This window comes from Phodopus roborovskii, unplaced genomic scaffold (assembly GCF_943737965.1).
Source record: "Phodopus roborovskii unplaced genomic scaffold, PHOROB, whole genome shotgun sequence".
NCBI classification, from domain to species: Eukaryota; Metazoa; Chordata; class Mammalia; order Rodentia; family Cricetidae; genus Phodopus; species Phodopus roborovskii.
In genome coordinates this window covers 924396-946897 of record NW_026126486.1, presented here as the reverse complement: position 1 = coordinate 946897, position 22502 = coordinate 924396, and the positions used below count along the sequence as shown (strand labels likewise).

The following is a 22502-nucleotide window of genomic DNA, read 5'->3' as shown; positions in this document are numbered from 1 at the left end:
ACATGGAAGAGACATGCCCAGTAAATAAAGTACCCTGCCCCACTTAATTTTTCCAGTTACCTAACACCTCGACTGTCTGCTGTTTTCTTGCTGCCATTGCCTCCAGGACTACAACTCATTGAATGCAAGTTCTTTGTTTTATTTCCTGATGGTCCCTCCAGGCCTCAGATCACCGAGGATCCAGAAGGGCTCTGAGCATCTCTTGTTGAGGTGATCTGGCCCAAGCAGCACGGCATGTCTGTATTAACACTCACAGCTGTTTGAAAAGTAAAACACATACATCGAAGAGTAAAATATTTTGCTTTCCTTTTTACAGTTGCTAGTGAATGTGTTCAGCATAGACTGTCAGCAAGCAGATGGAGTGGGGCGACAAACTGCATCTCTACCTGGCTCCCAGGCGAGGCCTGGGATGCTGGTCCTCACCCCTTGGGAGAGGCTGCTCCTGACTTCCAAGCTGCCCTTCCCTACCCACCCTTCCCATGCCTTCTGCTCACATCAGAGCTTTGGCAGCCCCAGGCATGAATGAGAAGGTCAGTTGTCCATGTGATGAGCTTGAGGCACTAGCCCAGCTGTTCCCATGTCTTTAAACAGAGATCTTCGTCATGTCCCATCTGAGGCTCCAAATGACCCATGGTCTTGTACAAGCACCTGTCTTTATCTCTCAAAGAAAAGAATGGGTTGTGTCTCACTCTAAGTAGTCTCCATGCAGCCCGAGTATGCTTTCCTGGGCAGGCTTGTCTGTGACTGCCTGTGTTTTGCCTGGAGTTTCCCACCCATGTGAAGCTCCACCTATCTCAGACTGTGAGGAAGCCTGAGGGGCTGATAGATACTTGTCCCCTTCAACTTGGAGCAGGGTCACTCCCTATTTCCTTATGGGGCATCACAGCCCTCTCTTGCCATTTCTGGGTTGTTTGCATACCCAGATCTGGGAATGGCAGCTTTCCAAGTGGACTGGAGGGAGTTTGTCCCCACCCCTTTGTTCTTTCTGATCTTTGGGGAATTCAGTCAGCTATGATACAAAATTGGGCTTGTGGGCCAGAGCCGGCTGGGCTGTTCCTATTTATTGCTCAGAGCTTTGATTGACGTATTTGTTTATTCACTCTCTTATGCAGTTGGTCTGTGTTTGCTATCCATAGCCAGTGCTCTAGGCTGGAGGGCCACAGTAGCTGGAGGGAGCATGTACGTGTGTGCATGCCTGAGAATGGGCAGTGCGGATGTGGGTGTGTTCAGAGCACAAGTGCAATACACATGGCTTGTAGATGCACATACAGAAATGCACATGTGTACAGGTGTGTGTGTGTGTGTGTGTGTGTGTGTGTGTGTGTGTGTGTGTGTGTGTAGGCAGAATGATAAGAGCAGTTTAGATGAAATGACATCAGCTTTGGAAACCTCCCTGGCCTGCATCCATCCCGTGCTGGAGCCGCTGTTTGCTAGAGCAGATTTTGTAGCTTGGCTTCATGTGCGTGTGAGCACTTGGGTGTGTTTTAATTAACTAGAACATTTGCCTGGAAATGAGCAGCGCCGGCAGCAGGCGCAAAGGCAGCTGGAGGGGGCGGGGCAGCAGCAGTGTAGAGGAGCATATGAAGCCTGTGTTTCAAACATGCCAGTCCCAGCTGATGGTGCCACAGGAGCTTGGAGCCGCAAGCAGCCCCTGGTGCTGGGCATCACCCCAGCAGGATGGTTCGAGGTGTGGATGAGCTCCTTGGAGTCCCTGGGGCTCCTGCTACCATGAGTGGGGCTTGTGGCTCTCACCATGATCAAGGGTGGACTAGTGCTGCTCAGCATCCAGCATTTGCAGTCTTCTGTGTCCCTTTGTTGAATGGACGAGACAGTAGACAGAGGAAATGGAGGTTCAGAGAGGCTAAGTATTATCTTGAGGGTCACACAGCTCTGAGTTGTTAACTTTGTTTTTGCCCTGTGAAATTCTGGCACCGCGAACTTCTGCTCCCGGTGGACGTACATACACATAGCTGTGTGCGGACCTCACTCCCTGCCACAGGCAACCGTCACTTGTCCACTGTCTGTCTGGGTGATGGTAAGGGTGCCTTCCCAGGCTGCCTGCTGTGAGGGGACTTTCTCCCTTCAGAGGTTAGGATGGGAATGGGAGAGCTAGGGCTGAGTCTCTCTGAGATCAGCTAGCCGCTGGGAACTGACAGGTGATGGCCGTACTGCCGGCCTTCTCCCCCCCCCCCCACCACACTGTGCTGTGTCTCAGGGGCTGCCGTGCACACCTGTGCACCCCGGAAGTGCTTTCCTTCTGTGCTTTGGCCTTAACTTTGTTCACCCCACTTCCTCACCAGGCCCACTGCTCAGTGAGTCCTGAAATCTGGCCTCATGCACGCCCCCCCCCCCCGCCTCCTCGTGGCCCCGAGTAGACTCCACTCCTGAGTGGCTTTGAGACTCTAGCAGAGTGACATAACCTCTCAGAGCCTTGCTGCCCGTGCTGGTAAGGTTGGTGATGTGTCAGGGACAAAGTAGCTGCAACTCACTGTCTCCTTTCCCAGAGTGCTGACTCCTGTGTGAGACGGGCCCTGGTGGAAGTTCTGTCATATTTGTGACTCCCTGCTATCTAGAACAGTGTTCCTCCCTCCCTCCCTCCCTCCCTCCCTCCCTCCCTCCCTCCCTCCCTCCCTCCCTCCCTCCCTTCCTCCCTCCCTCCCTCCCTCCCTCCCTCCCTCCCTCCCTCCCTCTATCCCTTCCCCCTTGTGAGTTCAAGGCCAGCCAGTCTACAAACCTACACAGAGAAACCCTGTCTCAAATTTATTATTTTACATGTCTATCCCAGTTCCCTCTCCCTCCCTCCTACCCTCTCTGCCCTCTCACATGCACCCTAACCACCCTCCCCTCCCATCCCCCCACCCCAATTCCATATGTAGGGCAATGCCATCCAGTTGGGGTCATGTAGATCTGACAGGTCATTTGAAGTAGGGACTAGGGCTTCTCTCCTGTCTCTAGGTTAAAGCAGTATCCCTCCATGGGGGATGTGTTAGCAAGGTTTTTTGTGCACCAGGAATACATCCTGGCTCCACTGTCTGAGGTCCCTTAGACTGCTCAGTCCTTCTGGCTGAGACCCATATTCAGGGGGGCCTGAGTCAGTCCCATGCTGGATTCCCAGCTATCAGTCTAGTGGCCGTTAGCTCCTCCTTGTTCAGGTCAGGTGTCTCTATGTGTTTCTGCAACCTGGTCTTGTCCTCTCCATCTGCATCTGGGTTCTAGTTTGACTCAATGTTTATGTATGGGTGTTTGATCCTGTTTCCAACAGGTATTAGATGAGGGCTCCATGGAGTTTTCTTTAATAAGCTCCAAGTCCAGGGTCACCCCCAATAGAGTAGATACCAGAGGCCCTTACTTCTCTGTGTGTGTGTGGGGGGGGCGTCTTTTAATGCCATGAAACTGCCATGTAATTATTTGATGATATAGTGTCATAATTTTGCCTGTGAAGAAATCTTTTCCAATACTTGAAAAAAGCGATGATGAAGAGAAGTTGATGGGATGTACCTGAGGGGTCACTGGGTGTCAGCACCCTTTGGAAGAAGTGATGTCTCTGTCCCCCTGTCTGGGAGTACCACCTGAAGCCTTATCCTCCAGAAAAATGGCATTTCCCTGTTTCTCCAGGGCTAGGGTTTGGTTAGCATGTTTGTTGTAGGTAAGATGATCTGCAGAGACTTTGTCAGGTAGTGGTAATTACCTGGTGTGGGGAGGGGGGGGGGGAGTCTTACCTGCTGCTGAAAATCTGCCCTGGGCTCCTGCTTTCACTAATTTTCTGTTGGAGTTGTTTTTCTTAGGTCTGTGGCCCAGGATTATAGTGACTCTGAGGGTATTAGGTCCTTGTATTTGTGCCTAAGTCTCTTCCTCTGGGAAGCAGGAATAGCAAACACTATATACACACAGAAGAATAAAGAGACATCAGAGCTCTGTAGTATTATGCCTTTTTTACGATCCTGAGTTCTAGAAAGCTTGCAGCTGTGTTTCTGTGTGTGGTTTAGTGATATAATTTGACCTGAGCTGATATAAGGCTGCTTGTAATAGTATAACCAAATAATAATATACTCGGTTGCTCTGAGAACCCTCAAATATTCAAGAAACACAGCATCTCCCTAAAAGGTCTGAATTCATGCCATGCCTGGCTGCAGGGACTGAGCCTGTTACAAATGGAATATGTATATGGGGAGCTTACCCAATCTTATCATTAGATGCTAGATGGAGCCATCATGGGATTCCTCAGCAGAATAACTTTGTCTGATTGTTGCCTTTCCCCTTCATTCTGTCCCTCGTGGCCACATAGGCAGGGAAGCCCTTTATCTCCTTGCCACTTGTCTGGCTCAGCACTTTTTCGTAGGAGCGCCAGTGCCTGATTATGTTTGGAACCTCAAGGAAGAGTCCAGGTCATGCCCTGGGTGTCAGCCTTGAGGTGGGTGCTTTCTGGCCTGTGATCTCCTGAGAGTGTGGTACCAGAAGGGTCCTCTTCACAGACTCTTCTCTAAGGTAGCCATCCTTGTGTCATAGGGCATGCCAGGTGCATGCTGACGCCATTTCTCCTGCATCCCCTGGGTGGTCAAGCTCAGCTAATGAGGGATGCTGGGCCTTGCTAGGCACGGGATTCTGCAGGCTCTGAACTGTCTTGTGAGGGCTGTGGGATATGAAGCCTCATGTGCATGTAAAGGAAGGCAATTAGGAAAACCACTTCTTATATACTAGATGTTGACTCCTCACTAAGACATTGCCCTTGAGTTTCATGCTCAAGTCCCTCAGCTGACTGTGCAGTTCTGTCTGGACAGTGAGTAACCTTGCTATGTTGTTCTGGACATTGTCCTGTCCACATGACAGCTCTTAAAAGTGGTTCTTCCCCAACTCCACATTCAAAAAAGAGACTTGAAACATCTTGCCTCAAGCTGGTGTTGCCAGTTAACTGAATTTTATATTCATGTTGGGTTGTGAAAACCAGCAATTTAGAAAATCTCTGCTTTAGATTAATTGTAGTTTACATTGGCTCAGAGTGAGGTGGTGCACCATATCTTTTGGGTTGCAGGGAGTTGGAGTACACAGGGCAACTGAGTCTCAGAGAGGGGCGTGACTTTGGAGATGGGACAATGGGCAAGCATGAGGAAGGGCTGGAAGGTAGGAACCAGACTCTTGTCTACCCAGATGCTTCCACCATGTCCTTCCTCCATCAGAGAGTCTTGTGTCTCAATGACCCATACCCTTGGGTGAGGTTCATTCCTATATGGCCTTCCTTCTTTGGAAGGAGCCCTGCCATTTTTTGGCCCACAGAAGTAGTTGTTTGGAGCCCAGAGGCTGGGAAACCCTGATGTTGGCCAGTTGATAATACCTACGGTGTGCTGAGTTCTGGGTTAATAGCAGCTGCCATGTGCTGGGTGTTGTGCTGAGTGGCTGCATGTCATTGACCAGCACCAGCTTCTCTCCCATCGGATCATTACTAGACAGAACTCTTGGGCTGCAGCAGCTGTTGCCCACAATCAAGGGCCCCAGGTGAGTGTCTAGCCAGCACTAGCTCCCGTTGACTTTGTCTTCGTTGTCCCACTAATCCCGGGCATATTCCGAGCCATATTCCTCATCTGACCCCCACTGCAACCCTGGGAAGGAAACAGAACCAAATGTGAAAACCTTGGTTCAGGACGGCTGCATAGTCTCAGGTGTGGAAGTAAAGCGCCCATCCGGTACTTGATTCTCAGCCTATCGGGGCTGTTGATCTAGGGTATATCAGTGATGTTTTTCTTCTGCTTCTTTTCTGACTCTTGATGGTGAGAGAATGAAGTTGGCAGCATCTTTTAGCAAGTTCAGGTGTGACTTCTGCCTGTGAGGCCCAGACGCCATCAGGATAGGGTTCTACACATGTTTGTCTGGGTGTTCTGCCAGCTGCCTGCCAGTCGTTGTGTGGAAATGGCTGCAGGGAGTCCAAGGCAGTTGTCTTGCTGGATCTAAAAAAGAAAGGTGCTCACATCCTATTTTTGGGGGTTATGGCTGGCCTCTCAGGAGAGCCCAACAGAGTCAAGACCATTTCTGCACCCACTGCATTCAGTGCTTGCTGAGGGCCCTGTGGGACAGGGAGGCCAGACACTGACCTATCATTCCCTTCCGTCTGCAAGTTAGGGGAGAGGCATCCATTGTCACCATCTTTATCGTATGGCCTAGGTTAGAAACTCTGAGAAGGAGATCGGTTTCTTCACTTGTCTGGTCAGGCTGGGGAACCTGTAGAATGTGCTGTCTGCAGATACTGTGAGCAATGCTTAAGGAAGGACTGTCCCTGGGGTCTACTTCCCATGCCACAGCTGCCTCGCATGGTTCTCACTCCAGTCAACTGCTTGTGTCTTGGCTATCCTTGCAGATAGGTGGGGTGTGCCATAGGCCACCATGGGCCATGCTAGCTAGGTGGAAGAGATACCTAAATAAGCCCGCTGTCAATCCAGAGGGACCTATGGGGTGGAACCTATATCGATCTCTTTTCTGAACACTTGCTGGTGTCAAAATGAACACCTTGTTGCCCATATACCAGGCCACAGGAGAAGCCACTGTGGTGAGGGCAAGACAAGGGCTTGGTGGGTCTGGCAGGAGTCTCCCAGGAGGACTTGGATTCCTCTGGGACACTGTTACAAATCTGGGGAACGAGAAAGGGATTCTTGCCCATCTCCTCTCTAGCAGGGGTCTGGGATACTCAGGACTCTACACCTTTGTGTGAAAAAGAACTGCACATCTGGCTCTGAGTTGCATGGTCCAAGGCTAAGGAAGTCTGGAGCCACTGTCAGCATCCCTGTGAAATGTCTGAAAGTAGTGCCTTGTTGGGGGCTTTCCAGCAGCTCACCCTTGGGAGCACTTCTGAGCAAAGTGTACAGCGTGGTTGCCTGGAGAAGCAGACTGGCGTGGGGGCCTTGCCGTGTGGGCAGAGCCCTTTGCCTGTGTTCAGCACCGCATGGCACCAGATCAGGCTTCTCATTGGACAGAGCCTCAGTTTCCTCTTGGGATGTGGGGGTAACAACTGAACTGACCTGACTGCACGCAAAGTCCTACTGGAAGAAATGAAAGGGTAGTGTTCACAAACTCTTGCCTGACTCTGGGTTAGAGTCCTTCTAGAAGCTTCCATTTTCCTTGGCTGGCTCTTTTTCACCCTTTGTTTAATGTATTTATAGCAGTTCTCCCTATATTCGGTTTGCTTTCTAGTGTTTTAGCTAACTGAGGTCAACCATGGTTTGTAGAGTTAAAATGGAACATATGAGAAATGAACTGTTTTTAAGTTTTAGATTGCACACCATGTTGAGTGGCCCAGCAGAATCCTGTGCTGTGTCTTGGGGGCTCATCAGGTCACCCAAGTTCAGAGCCCACAGGCATCTCTGAGCCTAAGCACAGGGCTGGTGTGTGGCTGGCATGGAGGCCCATATGAGAAGGTTAGAGTTGGGCCTTACTTCAGGGCTGGGCCTAGAGCAGCTACTGGCCTGTATGGACCCAGCAACTTCTTCATCCTGTGCCTTCATTCTGGTGGCCTCTCCCCTCCCCTGGCCTTTGTTCTCCCTCCTCAGTTGCCCTAATGGCTTAGCCCAGGTGGCAAGTTGAGTAGAGAAATGACTCCAGGGAAATAAGAGTCCTTGCTACCAGCCTGGGCCTCAGGTGTGCACACAGAGGTCCTCCCTGGGGCTCTGGCCAGCTGGGCCTCCCCTGCCTCCAGCTGTCATACAGGGATGAAGGAGCTGAGAGAATTGTGCACACACCCACCCACATGTGGTGTGTTACTCTATTCTATGTAGCTGTGTAACCATGTATATGAAACTGCATGTATGAACTGTGTACCTGTAGCTGTGCATGTATGTAGGTGGCTGTGTGTGTGTGTGTATGCATGTTTTAGTCTGGTGTCAAGGCTTGGGACTCGAACTAGGGGCCCAGTAATGTATGGTGGGGCTGAGGTACCTCATCTGCTGGTTGAAACACTTGGTGGGACACAGTCACACATGTTTAGATAATTATAGCAAAATCCAAAGAACAATTCTATTCAAAGAGACCCAGCGAGAGGCTGGAGCCTCCCAAAATCCAGGGGTGGGCGTACATTCCATCTCCCCAGTTCACTGCAGCCGCAGCAGTCTGTGCATTTTGATCACATGATAAACTGACACCGGTCTGCTCGCCTTGTTGTGTGAAGTTTGCTGTGTTTGGGGCCCACTCGGGACAGCAAGCCATTAGGCACTGATTAAATGAGCTAATTTTAATTTGTTCAGTGGTTACAGATGCTGAGACCTTTCCAGGCCCTTTTCTCCAAGCTCTAGTTATTTATCCACCCCCCAAACTACTACCAAAGAAAAAGACCTCAGGTTTTTCTTTTCTCTTTCTATCCTCCCTTAAAAATAAACATAACAAAAACATTTTTTAACAAGAACTAATGCTGGGAATGAGGGCTTGACCGTGCCTCAGCAGGAATGGCCTCTGGAGGTGCCATGGGGCCCACTGTGTTGAACTGGGGTAAGGCCTGGGCCACCCACTGTGGTTGAGGAGGAGGAGCTGAGTGAGGCCTACTCTAGGCCCTCAAGGGCTTCGGTCTCCTCGTCCTTTGTGTGAAGGCTCCCAGGGCTCTGTTTCCCTCACCTTGGGTAGGTAGGTCTTACCTGCTGGGTTCCATACACAGGTTGCTTTTGCCAGGATACTTCAGCACCCCTGTAGAACCCCTGTTCTCTCAAGTACTCTCCAGTGTCTGTCACCCTCACAGACCTTTGGAGTTCGCCCCCTACCTCTAACACCAAGGTACTTGGCAGCTGTCAGCTGCAGTCATGAACCTCTGTTGAAAGACTGGATGATTGGCATCTGTATGTATAGATATGTATATCTACACATATCTATACATTCATTTCTGTAGATGTGTATAGCTGTAGAGCTGGGCCTGCCATGGCCTAGCTCAGTGTGTCAGGACCTGGGAATCCCACAGTCTCATTCCTGAAGGGATGGAAGGCACTCTTTCTTTGTGTTGTGAGGTAAGGGTGCACCTAGACACCTTACTGTGATGATGGGTTCCTCACCATATTCACTCCTGATTGGCTGTCCTGATTCCAGTCCTCGGGCCCAGCTCTGCTGAGAACTGCCTGATAGCCTTGCAGAGGGAAGAAAATTGCATCGTAAGTGTTTTTCCTTTTCTTTTCTGTTTATTTAGTTTTATAACAGCACATTAGGCCAAGCGGACCTTGGGCATAATGTACCAACCACAAAAGGTACTCAGAGCACAGAAATGAATGACTACTACATGGTTTAGCAGTAGCTGCCCAGCCCTGCATCAGCAGCTGGGTCGCCTCCTCCCTGCCCTTGCTATTTGAACACTGCCTTCTGCTCTGGCTGGGCACCTTAGCCAGCAGCAGGTCTCCCTGGAACTGAACAGCAACCGGCCAATTTCCAGGCCTGGTTTTCATTTGCTGAGTGCTCTTGCCGCAGACAGCACCCCACCCACTCCACCCAGGGGCCTCCGAAAGGCTGTCCCCCATCCTGTGCTGGCCGACTGGGTGTGACTGAGCCCCTTAGCTGCCTGTCCTCGGTTCTTACTTCAGCCCCAAGCTCAGGCCTTCCTCCTATGTGGTTTCCTAAGGCAGACCTTCCTTGGTACCCCTAGGGTCTGGGCCTCCATTGAGCCAACATCTGGCCATGTGGCTTGAGCTTGGCCTGCTCAGTCTTCTCCCTCCCCATCTGCTGCCCCTCCTTTCCCAAGCCTCTTCCTCTCCCCACTAGCTGGATTCCCCGCCAAGTCCACAGCAGGAGCAGCACACCCTCAACCCAGCCTTCCTGGGCTGTCCAGGCAGGGCGGGTGGAGATGCATCCCATGGCTGAGGTCACCCCTGGGCCAGTGGGAAGTGCCTGTCCCTCCCTTGCCTGCCCTGCCTCCAGTGCTGGGAACACGGGCTCAGTTCTGGTCCTTTTGGCACCAGCCACTTGCCTTTTGGGCACCCTGGTGAGCATGGGGAGAGGTAAGGGTGGGGTGGAATGGGAGGGGAGACACAGACTGATCCTGGGAAGAGGGAAGGAAGAATCCATCAGGCCCCAGTCTGCACAGGATGCCAAGTCCCATTGGAGGCTCCCAGCCTGTTAATAGTGGAATGTCTGTGCTGTGTATCAAAAGCAGAAGGAAGAGAACTGGGTTTTGGGGATGGAGCGGGGGAGTAAAATGAGCAGACTATCTGCTAAGGAGAGACTGTTGGCCAGCGTCAGACCTGCCTGGGGCTCTGAATTGTGGGAATGGGACAGCCTTGAGGGTGCATGCTGCTTTCGGGGTCTAACACCAAGCTCTTGATTCTCTGGATCCTCTGTTGTCCTTCCCTTCTTGATCCATTCTGTTAGCTTCTTGTTGCCCCTGCCCTTAGAGGATCCCTGGCTTGTGTCTCTTTTGTCTGTGTGCCTCTGAATTTGGGTACCCCTAAGCGTCTCTTGGCCCTTCAGCCAGCCAGCTGAGGGAGTGCTGGCTTCTGGGTTTGACCTTGCTGCTCATAAAGTATCATGGCTCATGCGATGCTGCCCTCTCTGATCAGAGGGGTGACATGCTTACAGGATTAAAAGCCAGGTCTCTGGATAGGTTCCTGGAGCTTTGCCGGAGGTGAGTGGGGGTGGGAAGTGAGGATTGCTCCTGGCCAGCCACTTGTTCTCCTCAGGAGGGGACTGGTGAGGTCCTTTCTGTTTATGTCGTAACCAGGCTACCGAGATGGCAAACTTCGGTTCTGCAATTACACAGCATTTCAGCAGCAAATTGATAGGATAACGTGTTATTATTGGCTACTGGGTTAATAGCTATTTTGGCAGGAGTACCAATCCTGTGTGGTGTTGCTGGCATGGGTGTAAGGATGGCGCAGTGGGGTAGAGGAATGGTGGGTGCGTCTTGCATGGAACAGCAGACTCTGAGGACTCCAGGGTCCTGCCAGCACCTTCGTGGAGGATACTGAGCCCTGATGAACTGTTGCCAAAACTAAGACCAGAGAGGTTGAGAGAGCAGCATCAGGTCACACAGTGAGTTGATTTCTGTAGGGATCTGGGCACAGCTTGGCTTGTGCTGTCTGAAGATAGGACGACAGTGCCCTTCATCCCCAGCCCCTCTGGCTTGCATACCTGATGCTTCTGCCTTTTGAGCTGGGGTACCATTAAGGGCTTGCTGGCCCTGGAGTCCCTTGGCCTGTAAGCCCTGCTGCAGCCCTTCTGCTTGTTATACTTCCTATACTGCTGTACTGCTATCTCAGAAAACGCCTCCACGTTGGCTTGCTTGGGTTCTGGCGAGTGTGTATGTATACCCCTCTGTCTGGAATGCTCCTCCTCAGATGCTGCCCTGACTGTCTCTGTGCCGGCTGAAAGCTTCTGCTCAGCTGTCATGTCACCTTGTCCCTTGTGCAGAATGGTGCCTCCTCCTCCACTCATCTCCTGCTCCTTCTGTGTCCATGGCACCACCTGACGATGCCTTCCTTGCTCTGTCCAGCTGGAAAACTGGATCCCCTCCCATTATGCTGAAAGCGTGCTGAGGGCAAGGACTTGGCTGTGATCACACCCTGTCCCCAGAGCCTTGAACAGGCTGGTGGAGGAGGCACTGGCTAAGAGCTGTTGAAGGAATAGGCTAATGCAAATTGCAGTGTCACTTTAAAGATGGCTTCCAGGCAACAGGTGACTCAGTGTCCTTTTTTTTTTTTTTTTCTTTTCCTTGAAGGATAATTGTCGTCAGGGTATCTGTTCTACCTGTCCCCAAGAGGTGTCAGCAATTGTTCTTTTAGGGCTCATGATAAGATGTTTTCTTCCTGCGTGTTAAGAGGGGGACAGGTCCTCTATCACTGGAAGAGACCAAATCTAATTGCAGAAGGGGTTTAGCTCGAGAGAGAACTGCATGTCCTTCTATGTTCAGGTTTTGTGTTGGGGCTCAGTGTCAAGGCAGCAGGCTTGGCTTTCTCTTTCACAGGATGCTGCTGGGGCAGAGTGTGAGTGAAGAGGTGGTAAACTAAAGATGCTCTTGGGAAGTGTGAACTGGGAGCCGGATGTGGTTTGCTGTAGTTATCTTGCTATGCTGTAGGGGTCTTCCAGGCACTCTCCTCTCAGGCCACCCCTGATTTGGAAGCATTAAGCCATCATAGGTGCATTGAGTATTCCCTAGTGCCAGGTGTTAGACCAGAGTGGTTCATCTGTTTATTGCAGCCAGAGAGATGGGGGCTTTCTCCACCCAGCTTCCTCTTGGTGAGTTGCTGAGTGGTTCTGTAACATATTCCAGTCCATACAGCTGGCCAGAGGTGGAGCTGAGATTTCAATTATAGGCTTTCTGGCTCTGTCCTGATACCCAGTGCAGCCCCTGTAGGGGCTTTACACCAGGAACAGTGTGGCACGGGGTTGGCACTCTGGATATTTGGAGAATGATGGATAAATCAGAAGTATTCAGTCTAATGTCAGTCCATCAGGCAGGTAGGTGGAAGTCCTGGCTGCATAGGGGCGATAACCACTTGCACTGGATCAGCTTTTTCCTAGGAAGATGTGTGTGTCAGGGTTTGCCTTACTGTGTTCCTGTAGAGGGCTCACTTGTTTGGAGGTACAGGTTAGTAAGTCAGGATGTTTCTGAATGGGAGCCACATGGAACATGTCTATGGCATGCACACACTCACCCTCACATACATTCTCACCCTCACATACATTGAGCCTCCAGTGTGTGCAATACAGAGAGGCAACTGCTTCAGTGGCTTTACCAGAAAAAAATGTGTTCCCTGCCTCTCAACCTCATGCCATGCCTGTCTCTTTAAGAGGAAGGAATCTTGGCTTATTATCTTATTAAGGCTGCTCTGCTCTGGTCTGAACAAACAAGAGCCCCCTCTCTGCCTGGTCCCTCTCGTTTTAACGATATTTCTCTAGGGATTCAGGCTTCGGCCAGCAGTGGAGCTGTTCCTTTCTGCCCCATGTCCCCACCACTCCCTTACTGCCCTTGCTCACTCCTGCTTTTTTTTTTTTTTTTTTTTTTTTTTTTAATAAAAGAAGGCAAGTGCAGGTCACACAGAAGACTGCTTTAATTGCATTCTGCCATAAAGTGTGGAAGCCCCACACTTGGCAGCTGGAGGGGCTCTTCTAAGGGCAGACTCCTTGGGCCTGCCCTGAATAGTCAAGGTCAAACCTCCTCAGCCCCCATCTTACAGGGTCCATCTTGACTAGCTTCTTGTGTCTTCTCTGTGGTAAATCTTATTTATCCATAATTTGCTCATTCATTTGTTCATTTTCTCATTCTGCATACAGGTATTTATTCATACCACAAATAAAAAATGCCTTCTTTTGACCAAGCCCCAGACTGTAATGATTTACCCATCCATCCACCCACCCATCCATACATCCATTCATACCTTAGTCGTCAACTGCTTCTTGTAGATAGCAGTACTGTCATTAATGCATTCATTCATTCATCATCTATTCATCAGAATTTTTGCCAGGTACCTGTGAAGGCTCAGGAGTCAGGAAAGCCCTGGTTTACCTAGGCGTCTGAAGATAGTTCTAAATGCAGAGTACCTGTGAGAATCCTGACAGCCCATTGGGAGATGCGGCCCTGGAGAAGCATTGTGGCTGCAGTGTTGATGAGGAGTAAGGCTCTTACAGCTCTGTCCTGCACCATCACTGATATCAGTAGGCTTCATGGAAAGGTGTGGTGGTACTGCACTCAGCCCAGGGGCTGCTCTGAAGCAGGCACTGAGGGGACCTGGTAGTGTCTGAGTGGAGGGTAGGTGGCCTTCAGATCCAGTGACCCCAGAACTTCACACAAGCTAAATACCCCACACCCTGCTGGGCTCAGTACTGGGGAAGGTGATCCCCCTCCAACCTCAGGAGCCTCATTTTCCCAGCTCATACATACAAGTGGTACCAAAGGCATCATTCACCCTACTTACTGGGCCTTGGTTTCCTCATCCATAAAATGTGTCTAGTGAAAGAAAGACATAGTCTCAGTTCATTCAAACAAGCAAAATGCCTAAGATGAACTGTTCAAATCCCGGACAACAGTGTGTGGTGGGCTGACATGGTGGGGGCGGGGCAGCCGTCAATCCTGTCCCAGGAGCTCTACAGCTCAGCAGTAAAGCCCATGGTGGAGGATTTTCTGGAGGTTGCAGCATGAAAATATGCAGGAAATGGAAATTTTCTGGGCTGAGCACAAAGGCTGAATGGGGACTGCAGAGTAACTGTGGGCTGGCACTAGCACATCCTAGAACCCCTGGTCCCCATCTCTCCTCCTCCATGCAGAGTCTAGCCCACGTCCTCTCTCTTCCCTGTTTCTGTTGGAAGTGGTATGACATTGGCTGTGTATCACTTGTGTCTTGGAGAGAGGAGGGGATAGTGCCAGAGCCAGGGCAGAGGACGTTCCAGGGTTTCACCCAGGCCATTTGTAAGAATATAGAGCCCAATTTGGGGCAATATGTACATTTGTTTTTGGTTACAATGTATGTATTCATTTTAATGAGCATTATGAAAACAACACATCAATTTTATCCGTGTAATGATTTAGGACTGGCCTTAGGCAGGTGGCACCATCACACCTGTGGCAATTTAAAGGACCAAGCTGGACTGTAGTACCTGGGCACAATGACTCCAATATGCAGATCTAAGCAGGAGCAGTCGGTACAAGAAGTGACTGCTACCTACCCTCATGGCAACACACAAAGTGCCACCTTAGGCACACGCTTTAGATAGGCTCCCTGACCCTGGACTCAAGGCAAGGATATGGTGTAGATTCTGTGGCCCAGGGGCAAGAGGGAGGGGCAGGCCTTTTGGGGTGTAATTGCGGGTCACCAGGCTCCGTTTTGCTGGACCTTTATTCTAGGCAGCAAGACTATAAGTGTCCTTTTGGATGACCACTGTCTCCCTGGCTCCTTTCAGTTGAAGGTCATCTTGTGGGTATTAATTGTCCTGATTTTTGAGAGGGGTGAGACCTGCAGGTGGTTTTGGATTGGGACATCAAACCCTGACCCTTAGACTATTCCATGTAGCCATAGCTGTAGCCACAGTGACGGTGAACCTTTGGTCTTTGTACCTCTCAGTGTGCTCCTCTGGGAAGTGGGTCCACACTGGTCATAGAGAGCTGCTGAGAGGTACTTCCACCTGTCACATCTGCCTACATCTCCGGTAAGAAAGTTACACGAGCCAGCTGTGTTTTGTAGAAGAGCCAGGGGAGCCTGGCCCAGTGTTTCTCCCACACACCCATGGGACTGAGGAAATGCTGGTCTACCTGGGTAAGAATCACAGACACGAGTTGATTATGCTGTATTCTGGGGATGACCAGACCTGAAGAGGGCACTGTGATGTTGACAGCTGACATTGTCTAGCCTGCCCTTGTGTGGTGTTTCAGGGACCTGAACCTGTATAGGCCCCTCCCCATGCCCTGCCTGTGACCTCCCTCAGGTACCTTCTGTGAGCTCAGAGAGCCCTTCAATGATCTCTTGTGTGGAGGGCTGCTGGAATGGAGCCCTGAGGCTGCAGCAGACTGGTAGCATGTTGTCTCTTCCTTCACAATACCCAGGCCCTTAATGGGCACAGCTCTTCACATGTGTGCTCCCTCTAGGAGCCAAGCTGTGCTGGCCACACACTCTGGTATTACTAATGTTCTCCTGTAGGGCTCAGGATCCAGGCTTCCTCCATGTGTGCCCAGGAATGTCTTGACGACTGAGCGGTGGGCTAAGGACTGGGCTGCACCTGGGTTGGGGAAAGACTGGCTTGACAACCTGTGTTATTGGCCCCATTAGAGCCTGGAAACTTTCAGCCATAGGCATTGTAGGGAGAAATGGGCCTGGGGACCTCATTGCTCTCTCCTCCAGAGATGTGTATAGTCTGCTGAGAAGGCACTTCAGTCTGCACAGGTGCAGGTTGGGATCACAGCCTTTGATTTACCAGGTGTCTGTAGTGCTAGCACTTGAGAGGTAGAGGCAGGGGTACCAGAAGTACAAGACTTAGCTGAGCATAGCCGCACATCTTTAATCCCAGCACTCAGAAGGCTGAGGCAGGTGGATCTCTTTGATTTCATGGACAGCTTTGTCTACATATGGAGTGCCAGGTCAGTCAGGGTTATATAGTGAGATCCTATATGAAAAGGAAAAGCCCTAAGCAACCCTAGGAAATAGAATGTTGTTGACTCTAGTCCCTGGTGAGGCTGGTGAATGGGAGTTGTGTCTTTGAGAGTGGGGGCTTGCCTTAGATGAGAATTAACAGAGATATAGGATCACCTTGCATCCCAGTGTGCCATTGTGTCTTCAGGTTTATAAGCTCTGTCCTGGAAAGTTGAGGTGGACTTGGGGGAAAATGGAAGAGTGTGTTGTCAGCCCTCGAGTGCTCTTGAGACAAACTTCTGATGCTGGTTCTGGAACTGTCCAGCTGCCACAGTTCCTTCCGAGAGAGCAGATCTTTCTGTGATCTGGTATGTGTCTTTTGGGTCACCCTGGCTTCTCTATACAGATTGGGGACATGGTGATTCATTTTAAGACTGGAGGGACATGCTGGCTGCCAGGAGGGAAGTGCCTGAGGGACTGTGTGTCCCCTCCCTGGGTGTACTAGAGATCCGTAGTGGTGGTACTTCTGCTGTCCACAGTGATTTACACATTTGGTCCCTTGGGCAACAAGATCCAGTACTGACCCTGGACCCCTCTAGTTAGATCTCTTGGAAGTGGGTTCTGCTCACAGCCTGGCGATTTCTTATCAGCATTTATTGGTCAGAATTTGAGTCTTTTGGAGCCCACTCATAACTAGTTTGTTGTTCTGATGTCATGGTGGTTACCGGGTACTGTGGATTGTACTTTTGAGCTTCAATGCTCACCATTTGTGCTGGCCTGGGTCTTGCATCCTCTGAACTTCCTTGTATGGCTGATGACCCGCCAGCTTGCTACTTTGGGGCAGTGTGTGCTCACAGGCTTTATTTCACTTTCTCTGTAGCCTTCTTCACTGTCTGGTCCTGCACTCACCTCTTCTGGGAGTTTTGCAGCCTCTGTTCCCTGGTATTGCTGCTGTGACCCAAGTGGCACTTCCCCTTGGGGCCTCCCACTTTTTGTGCTTAGACATACTCATCTGCTTCATTGTTTTAAGTGGAACCCAGCACCATTTACTCTGAATTGATGGGAAACTTAAAAGTAAATGAAAAAAAAAAAAAATCTGGGCAGAGTGGCGCCTGCCTGCTTTTCATCCTAGCACTTGGAAGGCAGAGGCAGGTGGATTTCCATTTGAGGCCAGCCCGATCTTTGTGGTGAGTTCCAGGACAGCCAGAGCTGCATAGTCAGGCCCTTCCTTGAAACATACAAAGTAAATGAAAAATAAAATCAGAGATCCCATGGTCCTATCATAGCAGCCAAAAAACCTTCTAGAATGTTCAATCTGGGTTTAGTCTTCCTCGACGAGAGACTAGAGATGGTGCAAATAGGGTATTATTGCCTCTGGCCCTTCCCCAAGATTGCAGAGGGGGTTGAGGGGCAGTCACTATTTGTGTATCCAGTCACTAACAGCATTTTGACACTCGCCTCCAGTCAACACAGTTCTTCCAAGCCAGGTACCCCATGTTTTGGAGAAAGTCTGTGGTAAACCTACCTGTTCCTCAGATCCCAATTTAAGAACTTCCGCTTCTCAAAATGCCTTTTTGTGCTTGCCTGATTCTGTCTATGGTTGGTGCTGTATAATAGCACGGACCTCCCTAGGGGTCTGGAATCTATGGAGCCCAGAGACATGGAACCACTGTCCTCTGAAGACTCAACTGAACCGGAAGTGAGGGACTGTTGCACAGGGGCTCTTTGGGATGCTGGGGGCGAGTGACAGAGCAGCAGCATGGTGGATTGCATGGCCAGTAGAGGGCACCCTTGGTGAGCACCGTGGCCTGGACAGAGGCTGTGAAATTGAAGTAGTCTTTCTGCGTAAACTGGAGGTCATTCCAGTCAATGCCATGGACTCAGCCCTGGCCTCCCTGAGTTGCAAACTAGGGTCATACTAAAAGTGGTCATTTCCCAGGATGGCAGTGAAGAGTCCCATATGTAAAGCTTATGAAGAGTAACTGGGCCGGCCACAGGGAGAAATCGGTATGACCATGCCCCAAAGCCAAAAAGGTGCAAGGGACACAGGGGAACTCAAACATTCATATACAGACAAGCAGTTTATAGAGGCCAAGGAAGGACACCAAGAGATGGCAGATGACATTGGGGAGGGCTTCCTGGAGGCAGAGTCTCCAAGGAAAGCTTGTGTTAGTCGAGATGGAGCAGGGTGGTGTGATGGAGAGCAGCAGAGGCCTTCAGAGGGTCAGTCACCTCCTTCCTTATAGAGGAGAAAGACTGTCTGCCCCCTCTACCACCTCAGGGGGCGCAGTTCTGCTTGCTGCATGTTTGTCCCAGAAGCTGGTGCAAGGGCACACCCGAATGCCTCCAACGGCTTCCACAGCAAGTCTGAATTCCGTTGCTCAGACTCATGCTATCCAAACACTCCTAATCTCAACCCAAGGATTGTTTTCTCAGGGAAAGCTTCACCTATACTTAATCATTTTAAATTGTTCCGGGCACCAATTAGACTTTTAATTTTGCTGTTCCCTCCAGCGACTAAAGAAAGTATATGGTTGCTATTTAGTCAGAGTTGGAACTTCCTTCCTTCCTTCCTTCCTTCCTTCCTCCCTCCCTTCCTTCCTCCTCTTCCTCCCTCCCTCTCTCCCTTCCCTCCCTCTCTCTCTCCCTCCTTCCTTCTCCTCCCCACTCTGGTCCCAGAGAAGGGATGGGGATAAGACCATTTCAAAGGTTCCTTCTGGGGGGGTGGCAGTGCCAGGTGGCTTTGGATTTGGGGTTATCTGGGGTGGGGCTATGGGAGCTATCTCTAGAGTGTCAGTCTAAGTCCCCTCTGCCTGCCTGCTTTGCTAAGAGCTTTCTCTGTCTGGAGAACCCGATGCCGCGTTAAATATATGGATTATCCAAAAATTTCTGCAGCGATAGGGTGAGTTATTATTGATTCACAGAGCACGACAAAACATCGCTGCATGAATTAGCAAACAGCTGTTTCTAATTTGAGTTTAGAACGGTACACAGAGGAACTTGTTTCTCTGTTCACTCCTTTCATTTATAATGAATTTTAATCACCGCTACAGGTGAGAAAAATGTAGAAACAAGCTTGTATCTTGTGGAAGAAACAAAGGAGAGACAGATGCTAACAGATTTCCAGTCTGTGATAAAAGGGATGTTTTGGTACACTTTACATGTAATTAGAGTGCAGCTGTCTACCGTCCCAGGTCCATGAACGTGGCCGAATGTGGGCTCTGCCGATCTCCAAAGGGAGTGAAGAAAAACAGTGATTCAAGCCGAAAGCATGCTGTTTTTTCCTCCAGTCAGCAGGGTGCCCTGTGCACTGGCCTTGAAGCTCACAGAGATGACTTAACAGGGTGCTGGTTCCTTATGCAAGCAAGCAGAGCAGTGTGGTTTGCAGGGACCCCTGGACTACCAGTGCCCAGTGTCTGGGGAATCCTGGCAGGGGCAGACTGGGCAGCCACCTCCCTTGCTGGCAGGATTGATTCAGATACTCCTCTTTAGCAAGCTTGATCACAGCCAGCCCTCTGTGAGTTGATGAGTGCTGTTTTTGTCTTCTTCTTTTCCATAGTCTGTTTAATTTCTGTGATAAAATTCGTATGTGATTGCATTTACAATATCAGTGCTAAGTAAATTTGTCTAAGGAATGGTGCAGCCAGTAGGCTGTGTGCTCTGCCAGGTCGGAGCTTTCAAGGGGAAAGATGACACTGCCTCTTGCCCAGCTCTGTGAGTCTGGAGGCCTTGGGAATAGCAGCCCCCCCCCCCCCCCCCGTGATACCATGGCAGGGTACTGTGGATGGAGTACAAGCCATTTCAGGGCTGCTGGGGCCTTGACCTTGCCATCTAGCATGAGTGTATTGGCCTAGATGGTCTCAAAGTTGCCTTTCAGATGGTGTCCTGGGGTTAAACGTCAGGACTACATCTAGTCTCAATCTTTTGCCTTGAAAACCAGCATCTGCAAGGTGACTTGTGGTCCTCAGCTCATTTCCTCTTTGCTAGTCACTAGAGCTCATGGATACTATTCCTCACTGTTTCTAGGCCACTGAAACTGCCAAAGCTATCAATACTCTGTGACCTGGGAGCCAGCAGCAATGTCTCCTTACCCCTTAAAGAACACTAATGGGGGTAACATTGCATGGGTAACACTCACTTATTTCATCTGTAGAATAACTGTAGTCAAGACTGACAATGCCCCCATTGTACAGATGAAGAAACTGAGTTTTGTCTGTAAAACTAAGGCAGGATAATGAACTTGCCTAGGGTTCCATGAATGGGATATAATGGAGACAGAAGTGGGATAAGCCCAGTCGCTGGGAATGCAGTGCTTTCCGGGTCTAGGCCACAAGGACCAAGGAGAGGAATTTCCTGGGTTTGGGCATGCTGGGAAGCAAGTATCCTTGGTCAGAAGCCTGTGCCTCTAGGGCTTTGTCGCTTCCTCCAGGGATGACCAGGATTGAAGGTGGATCTTTGAAAACCATTCAGAGATGATTTATAAATTCATTGGTCTTCCCAAAATGCCCAATAACTGCACAGCCTGCAGATTGCCTGGTGGGGGGAGGGCTGTGGTGACCTGAGGCCTCTCTGCTCAGGGTATCATTTCTCCTGCTTCATAGGCTTTGTGGTACCTCTCTTCATTCCTTCATTCTTGGGGTGACCTCCTTTGTATATGAAGGAGGACAGCTGGTAGGTGGGAATCTGGGTTTTCTCCTGGGATGCTCACAGGTTTGGCAGCCATTGGACTCATTTCAGGGTACTTGCAGAAGCAAATGCATCATCAGTGGATGGTGTTGCGCTAGTGTTTCCAATGGCAGGTTCCAGATTGGCACTAGCTGCCTAAGCTACTCAGGGCCCCCTTTCTTTATTTTATTTTATGTATATGATTGTTTTGCCTATAGGTAGGTGTGTGTGTGTGTGAGTATGCGTGTGTGCATCCAAAGAGACCACAAGAGGGTGTTGGATCCCCTGGAACTGGAGTTGCAGATGGTTGTGAACCACCACGTGGATAATGGAAACCAAACCCAGGTCCTCTGCAAGAGCAGTGGGTGCTGTTAGCCACTGAGCCATCATCTCCCTGACCCCCTCCTCCTCCTTTTCTTTTGCCAACCTTTGTGGCACAAGTGCAGGAGTGTAAGGTGACAGTTTCATCATCCCATCCTACAGAGTCTCAGAGAGGTGCAGTAGTTTGCCTAGGCTCATGTAGTTGATGAGCAGTGACCCTTCTGAGTCCTGGGCAAGCCTGTGTGTGCATTTAGTCTAGGGCTCTGCCGGCTCCCCATAATTGTCTTAGTTTCTTTGCTTCTTTTTATTTTATTTTTTGAGACAGGTCTTAGTATATAGACCCGACTAGCCTGGAGCACCCAATGGAGACCAGACTGGCCTTGAACTCACAGGAGGCCTTTGCCTCCCGAGTGCTAGGATTAAACACATTTTGTTTCTTTAAGCCTGGCTCTTTGCAAGGCTTATCGGGGCCCTTGATGGCAGCTCTTTGCTGTTCCATGACGTTCTGGCAAACCCAGAGCTAGCAGGAAAAGGGGAATACCTGGCAGTGGCCATCATTCTGTTGGGGGACTGAAGGGTCTCTCAGAGATATGTGCCCAAGTGTATCTGTTTGCAGATGTGGGGTTCCCATCCTCTGACAACTAGCGTGATTCCCCCAGCTTTCAAAGGCTGCTTGCTGGCCTCTGCATGCCTGTCTCCACCCACAGATTCACCCTGAGATGAGAATGGTGCCTGCCTTTCCTTGTTGTAGTCTCATTGGGACAATGATGATACCTTCTCCAAAAAGACTCTGGACTCCCTTAGGGAAGGGATGGGCAAGTTGTAGCTGTAGCTATGATTGATGAAAACATAATACTAATTTAAGATTTTAAATGAAGCCAAGTTGGCCATGGTGGGTTTGTGGATGACCCAGATGCCCCGCCCCACCCCAGCTAGTCCCATTCCTTTCCTTGGTGTGGCTTTTTGACTTTCTGTGAGCAGGGCCTTTGTCCTTTCAACATACCCCAGCCTATCAATTTAGGAAAATGTAAGCATGACCCCTGCCGTGGAAGGGATCTTTCTTTCCGTTTTTGTTCCTTTCAAACTATATTTTAAAATTAGCCAAAAGCTGTTTTAGAGTGTAAATAGGTAATAATGAATAAACAGAGATTAGGTAGATACCACCACACGAACCCAAGGGTAGGTGGATATCTTCCTCACCATAAGAAACGTTGAATATAGAGCAGGTTCAACAAAATGTCCTGAATGGAAAAAAAAAATCCAAGCTTGGAGGGAGCACAGAGCAGAGATACCCAATTCTGCTGCTCCTGTAGTCAGGTAGTCTTCATCAACTGGTCTGGCTGTTAGAGCTCCTGTGACTCTTACGGACACCTCTATCGGAGTGTGTCTTTTAAGACGACAAAGAAAACAGCAAAGAGAGGAAATCCTCAAGTATGGTTATATAGTGCCAGGTCTGAGCCTGGTCCAGTAGTGATCTCAGCCCTGATAGTTTATGGCTCCATGCTCTCTGGA

General features: G+C 50.1%; 1 protein-coding gene across 3 annotated transcripts in view; it reads left to right on the top strand.

Annotated features, from left to right (window-relative positions):
• Positions 1-22502, top strand: part of Znf423 (zinc finger protein 423) — a 292447-nt gene that overhangs the window by 141274 nt on the left and 128671 nt on the right. The window contains exon 1 of one of the 3 annotated variants that reach the window (XM_051195070.1): positions 9789-9931. The exons of 1 other annotated variant lie outside the window; for it this stretch is intronic. The gene's annotated coding sequence lies outside the window, so the exon portion shown is untranslated. Of the gene's footprint in view, positions 1-9788; positions 9932-10812; positions 10978-22502 lie in introns of those variants that run through there. One more of the 3 variants, XM_051195069.1, reaches the window with a different exon arrangement.